Source organism: Monodelphis domestica, chromosome 6 (genome assembly GCF_027887165.1).
Source record: "Monodelphis domestica isolate mMonDom1 chromosome 6, mMonDom1.pri, whole genome shotgun sequence".
Classification (NCBI taxonomy): Eukaryota; Metazoa; Chordata; class Mammalia; order Didelphimorphia; family Didelphidae; genus Monodelphis; species Monodelphis domestica.
Genome location: NC_077232.1, coordinates 112,453,144 through 112,463,663, shown reverse-complemented (window position 1 = coordinate 112,463,663; position 10,520 = coordinate 112,453,144). Strand labels below are relative to the sequence as shown.

The 10,520-nt window shown below is 37.5% G+C and overlaps 2 pseudogenes; one reads left to right on the top strand and one right to left on the bottom strand.

Moving 5' to 3' along the window:
* The first annotated feature begins 617 nt into the window (after positions 1-617).
* LOC100616862 (annexin A2-like) lies at positions 618-2,072 on the top strand (annotated as a pseudogene).
* A 7,422-nt stretch (positions 2,073-9,494) lies between these two features.
* LOC100010235 (ER lumen protein-retaining receptor 2-like) lies at positions 9,495-10,143 on the bottom strand (annotated as a pseudogene).
* Positions 10,144-10,520: the final 377 nt, after the last annotated feature.

Below are 10,520 nucleotides of genomic sequence, written 5' to 3'. Positions count from 1 at the left end.
CTTCTTGATTCTATGCCAGCACTTTATCTTTTTGTACTTAGCACAGTGCTGGGCACATAGAAAGAATAATATATTTTAAATTGAATTGAATTGCACTACCTAGCTATCTTATAGGTAACATTCATGTGGTTCTTTAAGGTTTCCAAAGTAATTTCAAAATATCCATTTTATCTTCACAACAAATTTGGAATGTATTTGTTATCGTTATTTCCACTTTACAGATGCGGAAATTACTACTATGCAGTATCCTATCACATCTCATCCATATTGGGGCAAAGGGTAAATCCCTTGTCTTTTTTGTCATTCTCAAACAATTACCAACTACAGCAACTGCAGAATTATAAGGTTGGTTGAAAGAACAACAATTCTAGTGCAAAGAATTTTCTCCTATATTTCTCCATGCAACTTAAACTGGTCATTAAGGATAGTTGTAACTCAAATGGGACTTTCCTGGTGGTTATCAGTTCTCTGTAAGGGATCTGATTGAATTAGGACTAGTCAGGGAAGCCTTTTGTAATCCTCCTAGTTATTAGGGCTCTCTTTTATTTTTCTAAAATTTTCGAAGAGGTCCGAAGCCCAACTAGCTCACTCCTGTCCCAGAGCTTGGCACAGCTTCTTTCAAGATGTCTACAGTTCACAAAATTCTATGCAAGGTCAGTTTGGAGAGTGATCATTCCACATTCCAAGTGCATATGGCTCCATCAAGGCTTATAACAACTTTGATGCTGAGAGGGATGCTTTAAACATTGAGGCAGCTATCAAGACCAAAGTGGTGGATGAAGTTACTATAGTCAACGTTCTGATAAATGGCAGCAATGAACAAAGGCAGGACATTGCCTTTGCTTATCAGAGAAGGACCAGAAAGGAATTTACATCAGGACTGAAATCTGCCTCATCTGGCCACCTGGAAGCAGTGATTTGGGTCCTTTTGAAGACTCCACCTCAGTGTGATGCTTCGGAGCTAAAAACCTCCATGAAGGGCCTGGGCTCTGATGAAGATTCCCTCATTGAGATCATCTTCTCACAACAAACCAGGAGCTCTATGAAATTGATAAAGTCTACAGAGAAATGTTCAAGACAGAGTTGGAGAAGGATTTTATTTCGGACACATCTGGTGACTTCTGCAAATTGATGGTTGCCCTGCTAAAGGGCAAAGGACAGAAGATGGGTCTTTAATTGATTATGAGCTAATTGACCAAGAGGCTCAGGACCTCTATGATGCAGGAGTGAAGAGGAAGGGAACTGATGTCCCTAAATGGATCGGCATTATGACTGAGAGGAGTGTGTGCCACCTGCAGAAAGTATTTGAGGGGGCAGCTGGGTAGTTCAGTGGATTGAGAGCCAAGTCTAGAAATGGGAGGTCCTGTGTTCAAATCAGAGCACCTCAGACACTTCCTCACTGTGTGACCCTGGGCAAGTCACTTAACCTCCATTGCCTAGCCCGTACCACTCTTCTGCCTTGGAACCAATATACAGTATTGATTCCAAGATGGAAGGCAAGGGCTTTAAAGAAAGAAAAAAAAAGAAAGTATTTGAAAGACACAAGAGCTACAGCCCTTATGACATGTTGTAGAGTATCAGGAAGGAGGCCAAAGGAGACCTCAAAAATCCCTTCCTCAATCTGGTTCAGTGCATTCAGAACAAGTCTCTGTATTCTGCTGACCATCTTTATGATTTCATGAAGGGCAAAGGGACCTGTGACAAGGTCCTGATCTGAATTATGGTCTCCCGTCGTGAGGTGGACATGTTGAAAATTAGATCTGATTTCAAGAGGAAGTATGAAAAGTTTCTCTATTATTTCATTATTTCATCCAGCAAGATACAAAAGACATAAAAAGAGTCTACCAGAAAGCACTTTTGTACCTCTGTGGAGGAGACGACTAAAAACCATGTGGAAAAACTTGACCAAAGCAGTTGTAATACCCAGAAACATTGCTTTCTGCCCCTCCCCCTTGTAATGTGAGAAAATCAACTTGTGGTAACTTGCAACTAACAGTAACTCATATTAGTCTCTATTAGGGTGGTGTTATTTGCTTTCTTGTCCTTTTCTAGTCATATGCATTGCTTGGCTTTCCTCAAGTTTTCTCCTAGTCAAATAAACATTTCAAGGGAAAGAAAGTGAAATCTCTGATGTGAAACACTTGGTCTCTTATGTACTGTGTTGTCAAAAGACAAATAAAACTAAATTTTTACTTTAAAATAAAAACAAAATTCTCCTAAGATTTACCTAATATACATATTTGAGCTCCTCTGTAGAATATAGTACTTGGAGTAGTTATTGTTCTTTGTTTCCTTTTAGATCTCCTATACCCAAAACAGTGTCTTAAACAAACAGGTGTTTAATAAATGTGCACTTTAAAATAAAATTGACTTGATTGCTAACTAGTCAGAATTGTTTAGTACAATATATTCAGTTTATGACAACAAAAAGAAGCCATTGATATAAAAGAACATATGCAATTCCACAAGGCATGAATCACAGCGATGCTATATGCCGTTACTGATTCAGGATGATCATTACCATGAAAAGAAACAGCTACGGAACACTGTCCAACTTCAATATTTGATGTCCTGACTATGAGGTTGTTTTGTAGCTGCCATTTATCCCATTATCTGAATTTAATACATTTGAAGAGGAAAATGGTTTCTGTGGAACTGTTTGCAAAAAATATATACTAGTTTCATATTGTCTCTCTGTTCTCCTGGTTGTGTGAGAGAGATCCACCCTTAGCACTGTAAGTGGCACTCATGTTAATGAAATTAAAACGTAAAAGCAGGAAAAAATGCTGAGGAGAATAATATTCTTACATAAATTAAAAGAGAAACCTTTCAAAAATCCACAGAGAGCGTTCTTCAGTATTTTGCTGAGCTCAATTCTGCCCTTTCGAAGGTAAGAGGGGTAATTATGTCTAGCTACTACTAACTATCCCTGGAGCATCCCTCAGTTATCACAAACATCAAGTACTTACTCTAATGGCAGCCAAGAAAAGGCTCTTCTAGGTCATGAAGATTGGCATTATAAGGACAAAATAATTCAATTTGACTATCATTTACTGAGCACCTACTATGTGTGCAGTACTTTTTTTGGTTCAAACGAGACCAAAATGAAACATACTTTGCCCACAAGGAGCTCATAGATGGATAGGGAGATATAACAAAGCACATCAAAGCAGTTACAAGAAGTACAAGATGCCAACAATTCGAGGGGATTAGACAGGTCTAGGTTAAGATAGAGTATCAGACTTGTACTTTAAAGGGAGTCAGAAATTCTAAGAATTAAGAAAGTATTATATTCTACACATCTGTGTAAAGGCATAAAGGTTGGAGATAAACTAATGCAAAATAACAATTGCAATACAAATATTTATATACAACATGAAATCATAAATTTAGAAGTAAAAGTTTACATGGAAGTTGCCATCTACAACCCATTTATTTTATAGATGACAAAACTGAGGTCCAGAAAAATTTTGTTACTCACATAAGTTTACATAGGTAGTAAGGGATAGATATGTAAGCTGAATTCATCTTATTTTAGATGAAGAATTCTTAGATGAGGGAACTAAATTTTCAGCATATGAAAGAAATATCCAAGGTGGAAGAGGTAAAAAAGAACAGGGGAGTGAAAGAAAGAGAAATCTGAAGAGAAAAAAGAAAATGAGCAGAATAAACTTAAAGGGCAGAAGTGGAAAACTAATGAAAACATTAGTTTTCATGAATTAGCAATTTATATTGGAATAAGTTAGATATTGATTGAGACAAAGGAATCCTAGCTATGTGAGCCTGGGCAAGTCACTTGACAGCCCCCTTTGCTAGTCCTTACTGCTCTTCTACTTTAGAACCAATATGTAGTATTGATTCTAAGAAGGAAGGTAAGGGTAGTTGTTGTTGTTGTTTTTTAAGAGAGACAAAAGGATCAAATAGCAAGAAGAAAATGTTGAATAATTAGAAGGCAACTGCATCTGAGCAGTATAGGTTACCAGATTTTAATAGTTTTCAACTTAAGTAGCAGCCGCCACCACTCCATAGAATCAAAGCAATTTATCATCCATGAACAACTGCCAACAAGAACCTCCTCTGGGAGAACACAAAGCTGTGTTCATTCTTGGGCTGGGATTTAGGCTAAAAGTATTGAATTTACCTGGACAACAGAGAGTTGCTAAGCTTAGTGCCAAGGGAAAAGACTCATCTTATTAGTAGTGATGCAATCTGGGCTATTTTAACCTGTCATTTTGAGGATAAGAGGAAATAGAGAGAAAGGAAGAGTAGTGGTTCTATACAAATGGTAATTTGGTAGAGCAATTTCAATTCAGTGAACTTGATTTGGAATGGAGCCCTTTGGGAACTATAAGATGTCATCATAGAACTTTGTAAACACAAAAGAAAAAATGAGGAAGTAAAAAAAATAAAAGGAAAACACTGTACAAACCCAGATTGTATGTATAATCCCACTGACAGTACACAGAATGAAACTGCATAAATATATAAGAAACATCACAGAAGCATATAATAGGTATAGACATTCACAGGTAAGGAACAATGTTCCCATTTTGGAGCAATGAAGTTCCATATCCTGTAGGACATGATGAAGGAGTTGGAACAGGGCATATACAATTGTGGGTCGGCATCAGGCATGATGAAAAATGTGTGAGTTTCATAAAAGCATAATGGGCTTCTCATATTCAAGGACAGAATCTAACACAAAACATGAATAGATTTGCACGTATGTGCTGAAGAAAGATAGTAGAAAACTATTGTAATTTTCATTCCTGAAAAGCAGCATGGGGATGATATGCCTTAGTCAGATATAGCCCCAATTTCTCTCTGATGCTGATGAGTTTTTCTGTACCTTCTGGCTCATATGGCACATAAGCTTCTCTAAGTATGAACTTCAGAATTCTAGGAAGGAAAAATTTCTGTTGAGAGACTTCAGCAAAAAAACCTATCTTGTCTCCTAATTTTCTATATGCAGTGGTTGCTGGTATGGAAAGGATTTTTTTTTTTACTTTTGTTCAGAATTTAAGAAATGTTTCAATGCTTAAGCATGTAAATGAGCTGCATAAATGTTAGTCATTTCTATTAAACTAATGGTCTTTTATAAATGTATAGGAATTTAGAGAGATAAAGCATTTATGTGCATTTTCTTTCCTGAGTTGATCCTCTCTTCATAAAAGATAATAAAATATCTTGAAGCCAGAAATATCTGATATAAGTCCTGCCTCTAACATAAAATAGCTGTGTCACCTGTGGGCCAGTTTTTTTAATATCCCAATATTTCCAGCAATGCCCAGACATAAATTGTAGAGAAAATAAAGACCTACATTAGTAAAGCTTTCTTTCCTAAGATTTTTCTGTACCAATTACATAACAAATCTAGGTCCTATCCCTATTCTGTTCCTGTGAAGAAGGTAGAGTTCATGTCCTGTGATTTGAGATAGGTTTTGAATAAACATTTCCCCATCATTTCTACCAAATAATACCTTCTAACACTCTGTAAGCCCCATTCCTCATATAGTGTCTCTGGCATTTCCCCTAATGTGTTTGGTGCTTTATAATTAATTTTGGCCCTCACAACAACCTTTAGAGGTATGTGTTATTATTATCCCTATTTTACATTTGTGGAATTGAGACAAAAATAAAGTGACTTGCTCAGGTCACATACCTACTCTCTGAGGCCACATTTGAACTCAAGCCTTCCTGACTCCAGACCCAGAATCCTATCCATTGTCACTCTGCTGCCTAGAAAGAGGGTTCATAATGTCTAGAGTAGAAGTTCTGAACATTTTGCTTCTCAAGACATCTTAATGTTCTTCTAAATTATTGAGGATCCCCAAATCTCCAAAAAGAATTTGCTTATGTGAATCATAACAAACAAAAATTACTATATTATAAGTTAAAACAATGGCATTTTGATGAAAATATTTGAGATCTCACAAGAAAGCATCATACTGTGAAAGTATCCTTCATTCAGAGGATAGAATCTTGTTCATGCAGTTTCATTACTGAAACACTCAGTCATGGGTTCTCAACACTGCAGCTAAGACTGCGATCATGAGGGCAGGAGAGGACAACAAAACTATCCTTTGTGTGTGGACTCCAAAACCTCCATTTCCAGAGGGGGCTTAACTTAGGACATGTCATCTATTGCCTGACTGCATTACTTAGGGATTTCTCTGATTCTCCTCATGCCCTACTTTTTAGCTTTTTTTCTGGGTCATCTTCCCCAATTAGACAATAAATTTCTTAAAGGCATGAGCTGTCTTTTTCATTTTTTTTTTTGCAATCCAGTGCTTAGCACAGTGGCTCTAGCACATAGTAGGTTCTTAATAAATGTTTACTGATTTATTAAACTGGCAAAAGGAGGGTTTCTGAATGTAAAAGTGATAGAACAATGACCAACTTCATCTGCTTCATGATTCTGCCAGGAACAGAGGTGAGACTTCCAAATTTTAGTTGTAAGAGTGTTTGTTTTTAGCTTGATAGAAATAAATTACATAAATCTATTCAACAGAGAACAAGGGGAAAGAGAAAGCACATTTATTAATGCCTTCTATGTTCTAGCCATATGCAATGTGGCTTTATGTATTATATCTTATTTGACCTTCAAAATAACTCTGCTATTTTGATCCTCATTTTACAGTTGAGGAAATTGAGACAAGCAAAGGTTAAAGGACTTCTCCAGGGTCCCACAAATAGAAAAGTCTGAGCCTAGATTTGATCTTGGGTCTTCTTGACTCCAGTTCCAAAGCTACATTTACCAAAAGGAAGCTATCTCTAACTGCAACAGACCTCAAACATCATCCAATGTCCCCTTCATGTTCTCCCTTTCTAAGACAAAATAACTTTTCTGTGATAGAAGATGCCTGATGTAATGGAAGAACTACTGAAAGTGGAAGCAGGCAATGGATACTAAAGCTTGACAAATCACTTGAACTCTATGCATTCATTTTCTTATCTGTGAAATGAGGATAACAATATGTTTTCTATTTATAATACGATAATAACAGCTGCTATTTTCCTAGCACGTAATGGTTTTCAAAGTATTTCATAATCTAAAGACATCATTTGGTGTTCTGTAGAAGATGGTGTTATGGTAGTAAGAATTTTTTGAGTGATAGCTAACATTCATGGCACTTGTTTTTATGGCACTTTATAGGGTATAATGGAAAGGCAACTGGGATCTGGTGCTAGACTTCACATCAAGAAGACTTCAGTTCAAATTGAGCCTATAATACTAGTAATGGGAGCCTGACCTAATCATGAACTCTGTACGTAGGACTTATCCATAGTCTTGGCTAGAATTTCTCACACTAGACTGACAAAATTGAAGATACTTCAAATGTTTAGGTGTAGTTTGTAAATGCTTTACATGTACTATCATCTCACAATTTTTCCAGACCTTAGGGAGCAGACACCATAAATAGAATTATCCCTATTTTGTGCATAAAGAAAAAAGAATAAAAAATCTGAGGAGACAGGATAAGTATTCAGAACAAGATTCAAACCCCAACCTTTTGATACAAAAATCCATTGTCCTTTCAACTATACCACACTTAATGTCTTACATTTAAGTAAGGAAAAAAGGTAGTGAAGTTGTTTTACACTGATGGCCCTTTGACTTGAACCTTTAAGGCAGGAAAGGCAAATGCTATTATTTCTTTTTTACAACTAAGTGGCTCAGAGAGGTTGCCATGACATGTTCAAGATCAAGTGAACTTGATAGGAATTGAAGACAAGTTTTCCAAGTTCAGCAATCACACCTTTATGTATAGAAGGATATGTAACATTTTCCTAATCATGTAACAGAAGTGACTGGCTAGAGGTAAAAGTGTGAATAATTTAAATTTGCCTTCAAATTTGTACTTCAGTATGTACTGTGTGATTTCCATTTTAGCACCTCACTTTAATTATCAGTTGGCAGGCAAGTGAGTAGGCAAGCAGGAAGGGAAGAAGGCAAAGAAGGAAGCAAGGAGAAAGAAAAGAGGGAAGAGGGAAAAGAAAGAGAGAAAGAAACAAAGGAAGGAAGAAAGGAAGAAAGAAAAGGAAGTAGGAAAGAGGGAAGAAGAAGAAGAGGAAGGAGGAAGGGAGAAAGAAAAGAAATTCAGCCTCCAGTGCTTATTAGCACAGTACTTAATTAAATAGCAGTTTCTTTTTTTTAAAAGCCTCCCCCCCCATTTTAATTAGTTAATTTAGTCAATTTAGAACATTATTCTTTGGTTACAATAATCACATTATTTCTCTCCCTCCCCACCACCCACCCTTCCCGTAGCCAATGGGCAATTTCATTGGGTATTACTTGTGTCCTTAATCAGAACCCATTTCCATGTTGCTGTTTGCACTAGGATGCTCATTTAGGGTCTACATCCCCAACCATATCCCTTCTATCCATGTATTCAAACAGTTGTTTTTCTTTGTTGTTTTTACTCCCACAGTGTTTCCTTTGAATGTGGATAGTGATTTTCTTGCAGATTCCTCCTAGTTGTTCAGGATCACTGCATTGCCACTAATGGAGGAGTTCATTACATTAGATTGTGCCGCAGTGTATCAGTCTCTGTGTACAATGTTTTCCTGGTTCTGCTCCTCTAAATAGCAGTTTCTTAATAAATGCTTATGGAGGGGTGTAGCTAGGTGGCTCAGTGGACTGAGAGCCAGTTTAACAACTAAAGACAACAGGTCCTGGATTCAAATGTGACCTCAGACACTTCCTAATTGTGTGAACGTGGACAAGTAAATCACTTAACCCTTATTGCCTAGTCCTTGCTGCTCTTTTGCCTTGGAAGCAATACACAATAATGATTTAAAGATAGAAAGTGAAGGGTTTAAAAAAATTAGTAATTAAATGCTTATGGATGTATAGCCACTGTGCTAAACTCTGCTGGAAAAAAAATGCACAAAAGAGATAGTCCCTGCCCTAAGTGAGGATGTATTCTATTAGGGAGATATAGTATGTTTGTGTGTGCGTATGTATGTGTGTATATATATATATATACATATATATATATATATATTAGAGGAATGTTATGATGTGAACAGACGTAAAGGGAGCCACTAGTTGTTGAATTATATGCCCTTTCCAGCAAAAATGGCACTGTTGATTTAAGATTCCAGAGATGGAAAAAATGTGTCAGGGAGAAGGGTTACTTAACAGCAAATCAGAAAAGAAGAAGATGCTTGTGCTGGAATATAATAGGCTATGTGATATTATTCACTACTCTGGGTTCTTTAGAATTCATAGATACATTTTTTAAGAAAACAGTTTTTGAGGGCGGTGAACAATCACATTATAAAAAGACACTCCGTAGTTTCCAACATCAATACTATTATTTCTTCTATTCCTAGCACAGCCACATACTTTACAGTAGTAGACTTGTGCTCAGCCTTCTTTTCCATACCCATACATGAGAAATCCAGGCATATCTTTGCTTTCACCTGGCAGGGCCCTAAGTACTCCTGGAGTTGTCTGCCACAAGGTTTCACAGACCTTTCGTAGATGGTCTTTGGCACTTACGCTGGCAAACTGAGCTTCTTTCCCTTGAGTACTTTTGTAACGTACAAATAGAAGAAGTCACAGTAGAGAATAGTCTGGACCACACCAGCAACAACAGCTATGAGGTCAAAGAAACCCTCAAAATAGTAGCGCCAAATCCAATTAATTAGATACAAGGCACAGTATAGGCCAAGGAAGAAAAGATAATGAGTAGTGATGGTCTCAGCTTCCCCAGTTTTGCTGATCATAAAGAGCTGTGGGAGGATAGCAACTGACTCAAGGTAAATTGAGAAGGTCCACAAGATCTCAAGCGGAGAGAAATCGTGATTGACTAGAAATGATAGCCCTCCAACAGGGACCACCAGAAACTCCACTCAGAATGTGTCGTGGTTTCCATCATACATAGCCTTAAACTTCTTGTAGATTAAGTACACAGTGGCATATGCACAAGCAATGTAGATAACCTTCATAGATGTATTATACAGTGAAATAAATGAAGTAAAGAGATACAGATAACGAGTAGTGAAAACCAGTGCAAACAGAAGCTGGCTCTTCCCAGAAATACCGGCGCAGGAGCGAGTTTTCAAGATCTTCAGCAGCAGGATGATGATGGCTGCCAGGTGGGACAGGTCCCCAGGCAGCCAGAAAATGTTCATGACGGCGAAGGCAGGAGCGAGCAAAACCGGGGGCGGGCTACAAGTGGGCTCTGCAACTTCTGGCAGGACATGGAAAGGATGAGGCCGCAGCAGTTTAGTTGCTGCCCCTAAAGAAAGCGGCGAAAATGGCGAGATGAGAGAGCAACGTGGCCCGGGGACGTGGCCAACCAGCCAGCCTGAGCTGATTTGTGCAAAGTTTGAGCCAAGATACAGATAATATAAAATTTAAAAACAGCAAATTAATCAAATACATACTACTATTGGTTTCAACAGATGCAGAAGCATGTGAGGAAGATAGTAAACACCTTTTGTAATTTCACAAAAGGGGATATAAGATCTCGAATGATAAGTTTCAGTGGTGCCTCCCTAAAGTAGAA